This window comes from Cupressus sempervirens, chromosome 3 (genome assembly GCF_028749045.1).
Source record: "Cupressus sempervirens isolate cs-2001-9-10 chromosome 3, ASM2874904v1, whole genome shotgun sequence".
NCBI lineage: Eukaryota > Viridiplantae > Streptophyta > Pinopsida > Cupressales > Cupressaceae > Cupressus > Cupressus sempervirens.
The window spans coordinates 686,164,706-686,181,625 of NC_143120.1; the positions used below are offsets into that span (position 1 = coordinate 686,164,706).

At 32.7% G+C, this 16,920-nt stretch overlaps 2 pseudogenes; both read left to right on the forward strand.

The window, feature by feature from the left end:
- Positions 1–490: 490 nt before the first annotated feature.
- Positions 491–1,822, forward strand: LOC149568599 (aspartic proteinase nepenthesin-2 pseudogene; annotated as a pseudogene).
- Positions 1,823–15,588: 13,766 nt separating this feature from the next.
- Positions 15,589–16,920, forward strand: LOC149568600 (aspartic proteinase nepenthesin-2 pseudogene; annotated as a pseudogene).

The window sequence follows — 16,920 nt, forward strand, 5'->3', positions numbered from 1 at the left end:
AATTTAATAACTGAATATCTTCGAATAAAAGCTCTCTAAAATGATTAACTGACTGGTCTAAAACACTTCGAAAGGTACGGTAATAGAAAACAACATTCGCTTTGTTTGGAATTTGGATCTCAACGGGGCCAGAAGATTCAATATGAAGCAGGAATATTGAGTGTACGGAAACACTAGGTAAGTGAAGGCGTGGACAGGGGAAAGAGCGATTTCTATCCTTTCTAGAACAATTCTAGAGAAGATGAGACGGTCACAGATAGAGAAAGCGGAATTAAATAAACTCATCCAATCAAGCGCATCTAAATAAGAGAATCGGTCCTGTTATTGGGACAAGTGGGGGAATATGTTGAGAGGAGAGTCAAAAACCAGTTTCAATTTCAGTAACGACCGAATTTGATTTAAGGCTCTTCCTCGCTCTCTATATAAACACCATATGGAGTGGTGTTGATGAGAGCAGAAAACGTTTTGCAGATTTAGAAAAGACAGAGAAATGGGGTACTGTTCAAAGGTGTTGGGTTTTGTGGTCTTGATATGCTTGGCTATTCCAATGATATCATGTTCTTCGGACAGACTATTTAGTGCTTGGCCCAAGTCCAGCAGCGATGAGAATGTCAAAGTAAGGGTGAACATGACGCGCAGATCAGAGGGAGAGTTGAGCTTCGCTGCGCGAATTCGTTCGGCTGTGGATCGAAGTAAGGGAAGAATGAAGAAGATAGAGGCGCACATAAGAGGTGAATTGGACGCTGAAACGCCGGTTCAAGTCGGGGATGGAGAATTTCTGATGAGCGTTGGTGTGGGAACGCCGTCTGTGAGCTTTGAGGCGATTGTGGACACGGGGAGTGATCTGATTTGGACACAGTGCAAGCCTTGCCAGGAGTGCTTCTCTCAGCCCACGCCAATATTCGACCCCTCCAAGTCCTCCACTTTCTCCACAATTCCCTGCGGCGATTCTCTTTGTGACGCATTGGGGAGTACACAGACGGGATGCAGTCCAGATTGTACCTTTATGTATCAGTACGGCGATGGCTCCTTCACCAGCGGTGACCTGGCTTCGGAGACACTGTCAATTGGGAGCAGCAAGGTTAAAGGCGTTGCATTTGGATGCGGGCATGACAACGAAGGGCAGGGATTCTCTCAGGGCGGCGGTCTCGTGGGACTGGGAAGAGGTGGTCTCTCTCTCATCTCACAGCTCGGTTCCAAAGCAGAGAACATGTTCTCCTACTGTCTCTTGTCCATCGCCGACTCTTCTTCGCAGACCAGCCCTCTCTTTTTCGGGGAGGGCGCTTCCTTGAGCGGAGGCAAGACTTTGTCGCTCATTAAGAGCAGCGTCATTCCCACTTTCTGGTACATCCCTGTCACAGGGATCACCCTCAATGGTAAGGCCGTAGATATTCCTCCCGGAACTTTTGATCTGCAGCCGGACGGCAGCGGAGGTATGATCATCGATTCCGGAACCACAGTGACCATTCTGGACGAGGCTGCCTACTCTCCTCTCAAGACAGCCATCCAGTCCGCCATTCACCTCGCTCCTGTAGACGGCTCTTCCACAGGCTTGGATCTCTGCTACGGGACATCGTCCACTAAGGACCTCGCCCTGCCGACCCTCACCTTCAACTTCAAGGGCGCCGTGGATTACGAGCTCCCAGCGGACAACTTCTTCATTCAGGTGTCTCAAGACCTTTCCTGCCTCGCAATGTTGGGCGTGCCCTCGGGGAACATTCCTTCCATCTTCGGCAACATACAGCAGCAAAATTTCCACATCCTCTACAACGACGCTCACAACACGCTCTCTTTCAAGCCCACCAAGTGCGACTCTCTCTGAACATTCGTTATCCTCCTCCTCTTCTCTGTCTCTTTCCCTCTCTCTCTCATTTTAATTCAACTTGGAATGCTTCTTGCGCTTTCGTTATCCTCTCCCCTTTGCTCTGTTTCCGAGTTTCCCTGTTACTCTTCTGCACCGTCGGTTGTTTTCATTCATTTCCGAATGTAATAAGTGATCCTGTCTCCCATGTAATTATAAATCTTTATAATTTAACTTGGTTTTTTTTTCACTAAATATTCAAACACATACATATGGATATGTATATACACAAACACATACATATAGATATGTATATACACATACATATACTGTTGGAAATACAAATGGGAAATGTATACTTCTGAGGGGGTGAATTAGAAGTACTAATCTCTAACCAATAAAACTTTTAACTTTAAAATAATGCATGCATAAACATATTGAATTACAATGTAAAGTAAATTATGAATTTTTAGCATATTTTTGTTCCTGTGGGATATCAAATTACTAATAGTTATACACTAATTCCTTTTGAGCTATTTAGTAACCAGCACAACAACATGACAGTCTCAACCTCATTATCCTATGGATAGATCTAATCAAATGTAACCAAATTTTCAAGATATTGAATTTATTCATTTGGTTTGAGAAGGTATTATCTTTTGACATTTTTTAAATCAATTTATTTTTTCATGAATAATATGTTTTTTGATACAAAGGCCATTTCGTACAAGTTTCATGAATGATTCCATAATAATTTCTTAAGTTTTCCTATTGGAAAATTAGATAAACAGGTAATATTATAGCCACCTTCTTATGATCTTGTTTGTATTAAACTTTATCCAGCACACTTACATTTATTATTGAGAACTTTTTTTAGAATTATGGAGTTAATAAGTAGGAGATAATTTCCACAAGTCAAATTGTGATATTGCTATCAGGATTTAACTGTATGATTTTGAATCAAACTCATTGAACCATGTTTCATTAGTAGTGATTCAACATGAATCCAATCTCATGAGAATAAATGGAACACTTAACACTCGTTGGATCTAGGACTTCCTGAGAGGTCACCCATCTTAGTACTACTCCATCCTTAGCGCACTTAACTGCAGAGTTTCCTCCCCGGTTAAACCCAAAGCTTGCAACCCCATTTGAAAAACCTTCACCAACTATTGTGCCTTATGAACCATTCATTAGAAATCCTGTTAAGCTCATTAATTGATAAGTAGGAGATAATTTCCACAGCAAGTCAAATTGTGATATTGCTATCAAGATTTAATTGTGTGATTTTGAGTCAAACTCATTGACCCTCATTTCATGAGTGGCGATTCAATATGAATCCATATCTCATGAGAATAAATGGAACACTTAACACTCATTGGATCTAGGTGATGGTCGTAGCGGTGAAGCATAAAGATTTCCCGGGAGGTCACCCATCCTAGTACTACTCTAGCCTGCATGCGCTTAACTACTAAGTTTCATCCATGGTTAAAACCAAAAGCTTGCAACCTCATTTGTGACATACATATAGATATGTATGTACACATCCATATTGATATACATACATATATACATATATACATACATACATATATATATATACACATATATATATGTATATATACATATATATATACATATATATATACATATACATATATATACATATATATACATATACATACATATACATATATATATACATATACATATATATATGTACATATATGTATATATATATATATATATGTATATATATATGTATATATATATATATGTATATGTATGTATATGTATATATATATGTATATGTATGTATATATGTATACATATACATATATGTACATATATATATGTATATGTATATATATATGTATATGTATGTATATATGTATATATGTATATGTATATATATATATATATAGACACATACATGTACATGTACGCATACATATACATATGTATATATACACAAGTGAACAATGTATATACAAAAATATAGATACATACATACATATATATAAACATACATATATATATGTATGTACAAATATATATATAGATATGCATATACTCATACATATAGATATACATATACACATACATGGATCTGTGTCAGCTTTAGGGCTAACTTTGAAGATCCGGTGGGACCAAATCCGACCGGACACCATTCGGTCCAAACAATTTTGAAAGAATCCACATGGCTATGAACATATGCCACATGGCATATCCACCTAAGTGGTGTTCCGGCCGAAATGGAAAATTAATTTTAGCCAAAACACAAAAGATTATATAAAATGCAAAATATCTAATCTGCAGCTCTTTTTTATGAAACAAGTTTCCTGGAATCGCGAAGTGGGAAGGGCTGTAGGAGTAATTCAATCAAATCAAGTACGTCAGTAATTTTTACCAATTTTTTAATATGTCTTAAGTTTTATTTTACATTTCCCTAGGTAAATATATGGCTTTTAATGTGTTTTTTAAAATTTTACGGCTTTAAACAATTCAAATATTTTTATTATTATGCATCTATGTTTTTAAGCAGTGTATTAATTTTTAAATAGTGTAATATTAGATAACTTAGAAAAAATATTGAAATTTCGTAAAGTTTAGACATTGTTAGAAAAATAAGATAAATTGTAAAACATTATTTAGAGAAAATAGTAGAAAATTATATAGAAAATATTAGAAAAGGTAGAAAATATAGAAAATATTAGAACAATTAGAAAGTTTAGAAAACGGTAGAAAATATTTATTAAATATAGAAAATTATTTAGAGAGGATATTAGAGAATTAAATTTTTTTTTTTTTTTTGTATTTGCTAAAAATCATAAGAAATTGTTAGGTAAAAGTTTAGAAACTATTGTTTGAAATATTTGATAAAAATAAAAAAATTCTAGATAATAGTAGAAAAGTTTTCTAGTATAAGTAAGACTCTATCATTGAAGCAAATGAAACTGGTAACTAGAGCCATCAGATTGAACTAAATCAGACTCTACCTCTTATAGTGAAACAATTAAATTCTAATAAAAACTTTAATATTGAATCTTATAAATTATAGGCAAGAGTGGAACTTAACATTGAAGGTAATTAAACCACAACATCAAACCTAATCAAACTCTACCTAAATTGTCACATTGAACCAAATTAGACTCTAACTCCTATATTGAACCTTAAATTCAAATATGTCAACCTAAACCCTAAACTTTTAACTCTTTGTCTCTCTCTAACTCCTAAACCCCATCTCTCTAAACCCTAAACCTATCTCTAACTTGATAATCCCTAAACTTGTTTCTCTCTCACACTCTCTAACTTACATAACTTCATCTCTCCTAACCCTGACCTACTGTCTCTCTTTCTAGATCTCAAACATTTAACCCTATGTATCTCTCTAACTCCTAAACTACGTCTCTCTAAACCGTAAACCTCTCTCTAATTATCTATCACAAAGAATGGGCAAGAGTTTTGCTCTGAAAATATGGAAAATTATATTATCAAACTGAGAAGAATAAAATGAAATTTACAATTGATCAATCCTTATAGAAGAAGATTGTAAAATCTAAAAAGGAAACCCTAAGAGTTAAAAGACATTTAATAATTAATATTTAATTATTAAATAGAAATGTGTGTGCATAAAGTGAAATCTTAAGAAGGGAGTGCAGGTAATTTAATAAATGAAACTAAATTAACCCTTAACTCCGGCATTATCTAAGTAAGGAAAATTTTATCTCTTACTCCGCATCATGGTATTTTTAGATAGGGAGTTTGTGGAAGGTAAAGGTGGAATAATTCCAAGCGCATGGTAGAGTATCCCAATACTAGGGTTAGGCCTTGAGGGACACTACATGTAGTTTTGTTTCTTGCAACCTTCGCATAGTAAATATATCATCTAAGAATGACCTTGGTAATTAGAGAAAGTAATGGGATTTTTGCATAAGAAATCGAATTAAATAAGTTCAATTGAATTATAATCTAATATATTTAATTATTTTGTAACACAAATAGCCTTAACATATAAAATATTTAATAATAGGTCAAGTATATAAAAAGGAATCATTACAATTGAATAGCTATATTTATAGACTTTAGATCTTGTCTCCCACCTACTATTGAATTATCTTAAGGCAGGGAATTTTTGGAAGAGAGAGGCAGAGTAATTTTGGGCAATTGATGGATTATCCCAATACTAGGGATGTCGCTTGTAGTTTATTTCACATGATCTTTGCATGATAAATCTACCATTTTAAGAATAGCCTTAGTAATGGGGAAATCCATGAAGCTTAATGAAATAAGATTTCTTGAAACATTATGAATAACAAGGGGAATACTAGATTAATTCAAGTGTGGTCCAAAAACGGATCATTACAATAAGGTTTCTTAGGGTAGGGAGTTTGTGGAAGGGAGAGGCAAATTAATTTTAGACATATGATAAATCATTTCAACACTTGGGTTAGGTCTTGAGGGATGTCTCTTGTAGTTTTTCTCATGCGACCTTTGCAAAGTAATTCTACCATCTTAAGAATAACCTTAGCAAATGGGAAAAGTGATAGACTTTTATGAAGTACAAAAATATTACAATACCTATTAAAACATTTCTGAATAGAGAGGGAAGGAGAACGACATTCACAGTCAAAGTTGGTAAAATATTTCCTCCACCTTTTCTTATTTCAAATGTATCTAACAAAGTTTAACATTTATACTCTCTGTCTAGATAATGTCTACTTTGCGTCTTCATGCATTTATGTGTCTACATCGTGTCATGCATTTATGTGTCTACATTGTGTCTGCTTTATGTCTTCATGCACTTATTTGTTTACTTTGTGTTTGCTTTGTGTCTTCATTTGCTCACGTGTTTTTACTATAAACTCCATGTGTTTATGCATATTATGTATCTTCACACATCCAATTATATGCTTTGTTTGCCAACTCTCTAAGACAAGTATAAATGATTTTTGCTTGAGGACAAACAATATTTGAGTGGGAAGGACTACAATATCCCTGCCAAAGTACAACTTAATGAATAAAAAGTTTAAATATAAATAATAAACAGTCATATCACATAATATATTGGATCTTATTTAAATAATAAAGATAATAAATTATCTTAATTTATATATTATTATTAACTATTGATATAATAATGAATGAATATATAATAAAGTATGTTATTAAATATTAATCTAATACAACATAATATATATCAGTATATTGATATAAGAATAGTCTTATAAGTTAATATAATAATATATTTTAAAGAGTATATGTCAAATAAATAAATTATTATTAATAAATGAATAATAAATTATGACTACTTAATGTTAGTCAAATGATTAAAGTATAAATGATAATCACCTTCAGCAATAGAAATATATATATATATATATATATATATATACCCCTTGTATATAGGCATGTGATCCATGATTAAATTAAGAACCTTGACCAATAATTGGAAGCATGAAAAGCCAAGTAAGAGGTCAAGTTGGTTATAAACCCCTAAATCAAGTATATATAATTCTAAAACTTATAATTAAAATACATAGTGTGTAGGAGAAAGAATAGGTAAGAACATATGGATGGTATCATAATATAATATTTCATGCCTATAGTTACCAGCAACCCTCTAAAGTAACATAAAATATCTCCAAAAACTAGTGGCTAAATACCATAGAAAATAAATGTATGTTTTCACAAAAAGAACTCAAAACCTTTAAATAACAATACGAGTTAAATGTGAAAATATAATACATGATCTTGAGAGTAAATAATAAGGTTTATACAGATAAATAATGCATTCAATAAGTTCAGTGCTTGCCTCAAGTCCTACGAAGATTCAAAAAATCAGGAGTAAAGAAAAAAAGAGAGAAAAATAAACCCAACTTAAAATGCATCATCCAAACCTTTCCAATTTATGTCTCCATGGTAGAAGAAGAATAAACTGTACAAAACTAAATCTCTCTATCATCGGGCCTTGAAAATCTCACATATAACTCTCTCTCCAAATGGGAAGAAACTTACAAATCATTAAAGAATTATACTTAAAACCCTCACTCACACAGTATGCCATTCATTTTTCTCCATAAAAATACCTTTGAGAAATTCTTCCCCTTCATATTTACATTTTACACCACAAATATATGTTCTCGAATAGATTTCAAAATAAAAATAATTCCACAATCTGAAATTGCATTACTTTATGTAATTAATTACAATTTTACAAGTTATTTAGGCATATTAGAGATATATTAAGGCTATTTTATGGAAACATAATTGATAAATAGTACAAAAATGATGTAAATACCATTTCTACTTCTTTTGAGTATATTTCTTTATGCTCATTACTATATTTATTTCCTTGTCTCATATACTTCCACACAGATAATGCATGTATTACATACACCTTTTGCTAGTTGAATGCATTTTATAACCAGCCTTTGTATGTTAGGGAATTTACTCCTCTTTCAAATACTTATTAATTTAATTTTGCATGTTTTAATTTCTTTAATGTAATATCATATTGAATTTTTTTTTTTTATCAAAGTGTACTGCTTAAACTCCCTCACATACAATTTTTAACATACATTTAAAACTAAATCTAGTAATAATGTATCTATGCATATTTATACAAAAATATATGTGTGTACCCATATACTCCCATATAAACATACTACTCCTAAATTATAGATAATTTTCATGAAAATGAAATATCCAAATTATGAACACATAAAAATTTTACAACCAACATCTACTGATCATACCATCAAAATAAATCATACAAAAAATAATCGTGAGACTAAATGACTGACCTCCTATTAGACTTAAAAAGGATATAAGGATTTCTGTATGGATCATGGTTCCATCTCTATTTTATCAACAACTTATTTAATGATTTTCAGGCGTACTCACACTTGTGTAGTCAGATATAGTCTATGTCTTGTACTTGCATACACTTGCATTATCGACTGACAAGATACAATACATATGCATATATACAATAGGGACAAACAAGTAAGGAGTAGTGTGACATCATGTAAATCTCTTATAGTAGTGACTACAACTACCTTCCCTCAACTAGGAGACATAATGTACAATGGCTTATTCGAATTATATTAAAACTAAATCATAAAGATGAATTAAAACAAGACATAAGAAATATTTCCAACCAATGTATAAAGAGTGAGAGAGTGAATTATAACTCAAAGAAACCTATAAAGGATTATCCAAGGCACATATTAGACAATCAACCATATACTCAATTTCCAAAGACCGTTACATAGATCGTGATCAAATATATAATTCAAATCAAGCAGTGGACATTTTAAAAAATCTCTAAGTAGATTTGCAAAGATGTTTATTTTAAAGATAGAAATGTCTCTAGAAGCTTTTATATCATAAGATTTGAGTTAGTTTTATTGCGCTCATTAGGTTATCTAGTGGATAGGAATCATTATGCTTTAAAATTCTAGTTAAAAAAAGTTTAGTTTTTACTAAAAAATGTTTCTGAATCAAAGAGTAATGAGATTAACCTTATCTTCCAACATATCCCAAGTGTGATTCTGATATCTTCAAACTCTACTTATAATTGTCTAGAGTAGAGGTGAATTTGCATTAAAAAACTTGAGCAGTGAGAACTAAAATATGCATAGATTAGCATCAAATTATCAACACTTCCCCTTAATGCTAAGACTCACAATTTCATCTCTAGACACTCATACTTAACTCCTACAACTCAAACTGCAACTTCAAATTTCTAAAGTCTTATAGATAAACATACTACATCAAATCTAATTAAACTATTTTCTTACTTATTTCTCTCTTTCATGAGAGATCACAAGCCTTAGTCTTCTCATTTCTTTCTCTAATATAAAGAATACTCATGACACTTCCATGTGTCAACCAAAATAAGTAGTCATCAACTACTTCAATCAAACATTTCTAGATCAAGAGAACAAAAAAAAATATTAGGTGCACCATCTAAAACTTCTAGATCAAGAGAACAAAAAAAAATATTTTCTGTTACAAGAGGCAACTCAAACTGATGGCTTTGGTTTCAAGATCTTATTATCTTTTTCCAAAATGTTTACCTTATTACCCAAATCTTCATTCTTTTTCTTAATTGTATCATACAATTTTAAGTTGTCATTTAACTCAACATTTTCCTTTTTAACCTTTTTCATTTCTTTCTCAAGATTCCCAATTTGACATAATATTCATGTCTCTCATTTCTAAACAATTTCAAATAGTCTACTAATTATGAATTGCAGTTCTTTAATTTTCTCAATTCATCATTCCAAATATCATTTTCACAAAGTAGACTCAACTTTTTGTGTTAACCATATTGTCAGATCATCCATTTTTTGTGTAATATTTAAAGTCCAATTTTTTGTTTTTCATATTTTATTTCTCACTACCAAATAATTTCAAAGAAAATTGATATGCATTAGTTTTTCTCCTTCTTGTATGTGGTCAATTAAATCTGAACAACACTTATATCACTCTGCACATTCCCTCGATATTAGTCATATAGTAGTTACGATGATTTGTATAATTAAAACTTTAGATAGATATTCAATTTATCCTTATTAAAACATTGTATAACCCACTATTGGTGGTGTGAAGAGATTATAAATAACAGAAATGTAATTCATTTTGAGGAGAACAATCAATAAATATAATATTGTTTATCTGCTCTATTCTACCCTGAATCTTTGCTATCATGTTTTACATTTTAGAATTCATCTTGATTCCTTTCAAGCTCCAATGGATGCTTATAGAATAATGTTATCAATTATCTTCATAGAATATTGAATCGAGTGAAGCAACAAGATTCAAGTAAAGTTTTTAGTTCGCATAGGTTTCATGTTCCTTGTCCACTAGGCCTCCCATCTGTACCATCTACTCTAAAATTTCAAAACGCATATCCAATATTTAAAAAATTATCACCAAAATTTGAGTAGGCTAGGAGACTCGTATCCTTAAATGAAAAATATTTAAATTTTAAACATTATTTAGAGAAAATAGTATAAAATTATATAGAAAATATTAGAAAAGGTAGAAAATAGAGAATATATTATAACAGTTAGAAAGTTTAGAAAGTTTAGAAAACAATAGAAAATATTTATTAAATATAGAAAATTATTTAGAGAGAATATTAGAGAATTTAAATATTTTTATTTTGTTTTTGGTAAAATCATTAGAAATTTTTAGGTAAAATTTTAGAATCAACTATTTGAAATCTTTGATAAAAATTAAAATATTTAGAAAATAGTACAAAAGTTCTTCTAGCATAAGTAAAAATCTATCATTCAAGCAAATGAATAATTTGATCTCCTATATACCTATATTAGTATTTTTTTTCATTGAGGATGACATCAATATATTTCTTTGGTTCATGTTGAAATAGCCATATTCAATTGGTGTTTGTCTTCAATTATCATTAATTTAATGCCCTTTAATTAATGAATACATGCACATAATTCTTAAATGATGATTTCTTAAAAATTTTAAATTTTTAAATACCCCACAAGTTCAAATTTTTACCATAGTATATCACATTATATTTCAACTAAGTTTCCCTCTACTAGAGTTCCTTGAATACAATAAATTAATCTACATGAGATTCAAAATACAATTCTATAAAGCACTATCAAATTACACTTTTTTATAACAATCATTTCTTATTTTTAAAGTAATCATATGAAATTTTTTAAATGAGATGAAAAGTAAAATGAGAATAAGTTGAAGGCATAGACATATTGACTAAGAGATTATGATAAATGTAAAATTAATTTAAATATTTGAAAACATACAAACATAGAGAAACACATTATACAATGGGCTTTTAAACTTCTTTTAACAATATTGATCTCAAGTGGGACACCAAATTTATTTGGAAGTATGATAATTGGGTTATCAGTCAAGTGCATGGAAATACACACTAAGTCAGGGTGTGGACACAAGAATGTGATTCATTTCCGTTCTAGGATAATTAAAAAGGAGATGCATGCATAGATAGAGAATTAAGGATAGGAAAACGGCTTTGTCTAGACACATATATTTTACAACTATTTCAAATTTATATTTGTTAATTTTTCTTCTAGCATGATGTTGTCTTCCCTTGTAATTATCTTTTGAATGTTAAAAATTATTATTTTCTTTGGTCTCTTGATCTCAGCCATCCTATTTGTTGAGTATACTTTTGGCAAAATATAATCGCTTGTTTAGCTATTTATTTGGATCTTATAAGCTCTCTCCACCATGTGCTCTTTATAGATTAGTGATCCTATATGTGCAATCATTTTTAATTTTGAGCTTTTGTGAAAGATTTTATTTTCTTTTGCCTCCTTCTTCATACCAAATTTTTCTAGATACTCACCTCCAAAATAATTCTACTTTGGATAAAATATCTTCATATTTTCTTAATAATTATTTTTCTTTTTATATGTTTTTCTTGATCCATCACTTCTTTCATCACTTAGTTATTTAAAATTTCATTTTTGTCAGTGGGCCCTTGGTCTACCAGTGAAGTTGAATGGTTCTTAAAGAGCCTACCAAGGATCAAGTCTCATTGAGCACATGGCTCCAATATTGAAAACGGGCGAGGTTAGGATCATTGCCCCTGGCGAATTTGGAAAAATGGATACCCCTTAGTCCTTGGCTCTTAGCTGAAGAGGTTCAGTTGTAAGGCTTGTGCTCCCCTATCAGGTAGCTAAAAATGATTCCTAGAAGATCTCCATCAAAAAAATCATTAATTTTATTCTTCTATGTTTCTTTAGGCTCAAACATATTCCCAAATCATTCCCTATCTGAATCTTTCCTTTGATTTTCTTTAACCCATACATGAAGCAAATTACTTTTGAACCCATAAAACATTATTTCCACTACGATATTTTTAATTATTTAACAAAAATTTCTTCCTTCAAGAACATATTTTAAAATTTAAAAGGTGTATTTATTGTGTTTCACTTCCCTACTAATTTGAAACTAAAGAAGGAATTTCTCTAAACGTCAATTGTAGATTATTGTTAATTTTACATTGTATGTAGCCTAATCAAATTCTCACCAAAAAGAATCTGTCTTATTTGTTTGAGAAATATTTTTGAAGATTGAAATTCTACTATTCAAGGTTTAAATTCCATTTTTAGTGTAAATTTCTACAAAATTATTATGGTTTATTATATTCCTAAAATCTATTAATGCTAGGAATTATTTAGTTATTCCTCTAGTATGTTCTGAGACATCTAATGTTTTTTGATGGATTTGAGACATGTGATACTGCATTAAAATATCTTCATATAATAGCATTATGATTATGATTATTCCTCAAGGGTGTTATTAATCAACATTAAATGTAGAGTGCTACTAAAATTCTTAATGAGACAAATCTATGAGTTTGTGACTAGCTAATTTTTTATATGCCACATCTCTTGAACTCTAGAGAACTCCAAGTCCTCCCAATTCTCCATTTTTGTTCCACCATTTATAATATCCACCCTCGTATCCATTTCATAAACTAGTTTGTCTATTAGTTACCCATTTGGTTTCTTGAAGAATTATTATTTGTATTTTGGATGAAAATAAGCATCACATCTTAGTGACCTTTACACCCCCAATATTCCATGTAATAATTCTCATGAGTCACTAAGAAGGAACTTCCCCTTCCCTATATTAAATTGAAGTTCTGATCTTAGTTTGATCACCTATAGAAGTATCCCCTTTTCTTAGTTCAGTGATGCATATTTTCTTTTCTTTTCTTTTTGTTGATTGAGCACAAGTTCTACTCTCTTTTCCTTTATATGTTTGTGCTACTCCCAATTCATCTCCCTCTGTTTCTGTTACCACCTTTATTAAAAGGCTTCATAGTTTCATCATCTTCCTATAGATAAGATTCTTATTGGGTGCTTCTAATCCAATCCATACTTTAAAATGAAGAGCTTTTCATAACCAGTCATAAAATAAAATTATAATAAAATGTGCAACTTACATAACTCTTTATTCATGTTTATCTCCCCTACGTTCTTTAGTTTTATACACTCTACAATACCCTATATCTACTCAATTAACAACTACTTAGTATTTTCATACCCCTCATCCCTATCTATTTAATGATTATCTTCTCCTATTTTGGTTTCTCACTCCTTAGTATCTTCACTTCTCATGCTTTTTTCTGCCTTTTATTTTATAATTTTTTTAACTTGTACATGTGCTCTTTCACAAGATAACTTTTTTCTTCTCTTAATTTAAATCTTCAAAAACATTTTTAATGTTCGGATAACATCTGTATGATCATTAGATTAATTTATACAATTAGGTTATTAATTAAATGAGTATCATAGCTTCCCTATTTTTAAAATGAACAGTCAAGACCATAACTTTAGATTGGTCCTATCAAGGCATATCTAGAAAAGTGCACTCTTGATCATTCTATAGAAACAACAAAAAACCTAATAGAACAAAACAACAATAAAATATTTTTTACACTGTAAAGTATATTTTGTAATTAATTTAAATATTCTTCCTTATATTGTTGTCTTAAAAATGCAATGATACTTTTCTTAGAGATATATATCTTTATCGTGACTCGAGATCAAAATTTAGTGTGGATAAAATAAATTTAAATGAAGTTAATGATATGCCACATATATAAAGAGTAAGAATATCCCTTTTGACATCTAAAATAACCATAACCATAGATATAGAACTTATGCATATCTAAGGATTTGACCAATAATAGTTGCAATACTTTCTAGAAGTTGAAAATGAGGATATATCTAGATGACATATTTTCTGACCTATGAGTTCCGAAATCATAATTGCATTACGTTTCTAAATTCACATCAATTTTAAGGCTGCATGCATTGTATTTACATGAACAAAAGGAATTATTGATTGATCAATATATCATTTGGTTAGCTATACATCTATTTAAAGTATATTAATTTATTTTGATATGCATTTTTTAGATCTGAGGTTAACTCAGGAGTTCCTTAGAGTTTGTCACACTGATAAGATCAAAAAACTTTTTAATTTTGAAGGACAATGATTATGTTTGAGAATGTTTCATTCTTTCAAGGCTCCATTAACTAGAAAGCTTTCATATGAGAAACTAAATGTGCCACTTATATTGACATTCCACTACAGGAAAGAAGAAAAATCCAATTGTTAGAGGTATCATTTTTACCTTTATAGACGCATCATTTAATATATGCTGAATATTAAAACTTATACCATTTATTAAATTTGTCTCGACTAACTAAAGGGATCAGCTTGAATAATTGAAATCAGAAAGAAACGTATCAATTTAATAACTGAATATCTTCGAATAAAAGCTCTCTAAAATGATTAACTGACTGGTCTAAAACACTTCGAAAGGTACGGTAATAGAAAACAACATTCGCTTTGTTTGGAATTTGGATCTCAACGGGGCCAGAAGATTCAATATGAAGCAGGAATATTGAGTGTACGGAAACACTAGGTAAGTGAAGGCGTGGACAGGGGAAAGAGCGATTTCTATCCTTTCTAGAACAATTCTAGAGAAGATGAGACGGTCACAGATAGAGAAAGCGGAATTAAATAAACTCATCCAATCAAGCGCATCTAAATAAGAGAATCGGTCCTGTTATTGGGACAAGTGGGGGAATATGTTGAGAGGAGAGTCAAAAACCAGTTTCAATTTCAGTAACGACCGAATTTGATTTAAGGCTCTTCCTCGCTCTCTATATAAACACCATATGGAGTGGTGTTGATGAGAGCAGAAAACGTTTTGCAGATTTAGAAAAGACAGAGAAATGGGGTACTGTTCAAAGGTGTTGGGTTTTGTGGTCTTGATATGCTTGGCTATTCCAATGATATCATGTTCTTCGGACAGACTATTTAGTGCTTGGCCCAAGTCCAGCAGCGATGAGAATGTCAAAGTAAGGGTGAACATGACGCGCAGATCAGAGGGAGAGTTGAGCTTCGCTGCGCGAATTCGTTCGGCTGTGGATCGAAGTAAGGGAAGAATGAAGAAGATAGAGGCGCACATAAGAGGTGAATTGGACGCTGAAACGCCGGTTCAAGTCGGGGATGGAGAATTTCTGATGAGCGTTGGTGTGGGAACGCCGTCTGTGAGCTTTGAGGCGATTGTGGACACGGGGAGTGATCTGATTTGGACACAGTGCAAGCCTTGCCAGGAGTGCTTCTCTCAGCCCACGCCAATATTCGACCCCTCCAAGTCCTCCACTTTCTCCACAATTCCCTGCGGCGATTCTCTTTGTGACGCATTGGGGAGTACACAGACGGGATGCAGTCCAGATTGTACCTTTATGTATCAGTACGGCGATGGCTCCTTCACCAGCGGTGACCTGGCTTCGGAGACACTGTCAATTGGGAGCAGCAAGGTTAAAGGCGTTGCATTTGGATGCGGGCATGACAACGAAGGGCAGGGATTCTCTCAGGGCGGCGGTCTCGTGGGACTGGGAAGAGGTGGTCTCTCTCTCATCTCACAGCTCGGTTCCAAAGCAGAGAACATGTTCTCCTACTGTCTCTTGTCCATCGCCGACTCTTCTTCGCAGACCAGCCCTCTCTTTTTCGGGGAGGGCGCTTCCTTGAGCGGAGGCAAGACTTTGTCGCTCATTAAGAGCAGCGTCATTCCCACTTTCTGGTACATCCCTGTCACAGGGATCACCCTCAATGGTAAGGCCGTAGATATTCCTCCCGGAACTTTTGATCTGCAGCCGGACGGCAGCGGAGGTATGATCATCGATTCCGGAACCACAGTGACCATTCTGGACGAGGCTGCCTACTCTCCTCTCAAGACAGCCATCCAGTCCGCCATTCACCTCGCTCCTGTAGACGGCTCTTCCACAGGCTTGGATCTCTGCTACGGGACATCGTCCACTAAGGACCTCGCCCTGCCGACCCTCACCTTCAACTTCAAGGGCGCCGTGGATTACGAGCTCCCAGCGGACAACTTCTTCATTCAGGTGTCTCAAGACCTTTCCTGCCTCGCAATGTTGGGCGTGCCCTCGGGGAACATTCCTTCCATCTTCGGCAACATACAGCAGCAAAATTTCCACATCCTCTACAACGACGCTCACAACACGCTCTCTTTCAAGCCCACCAAGTGCGACTCTCTCTGA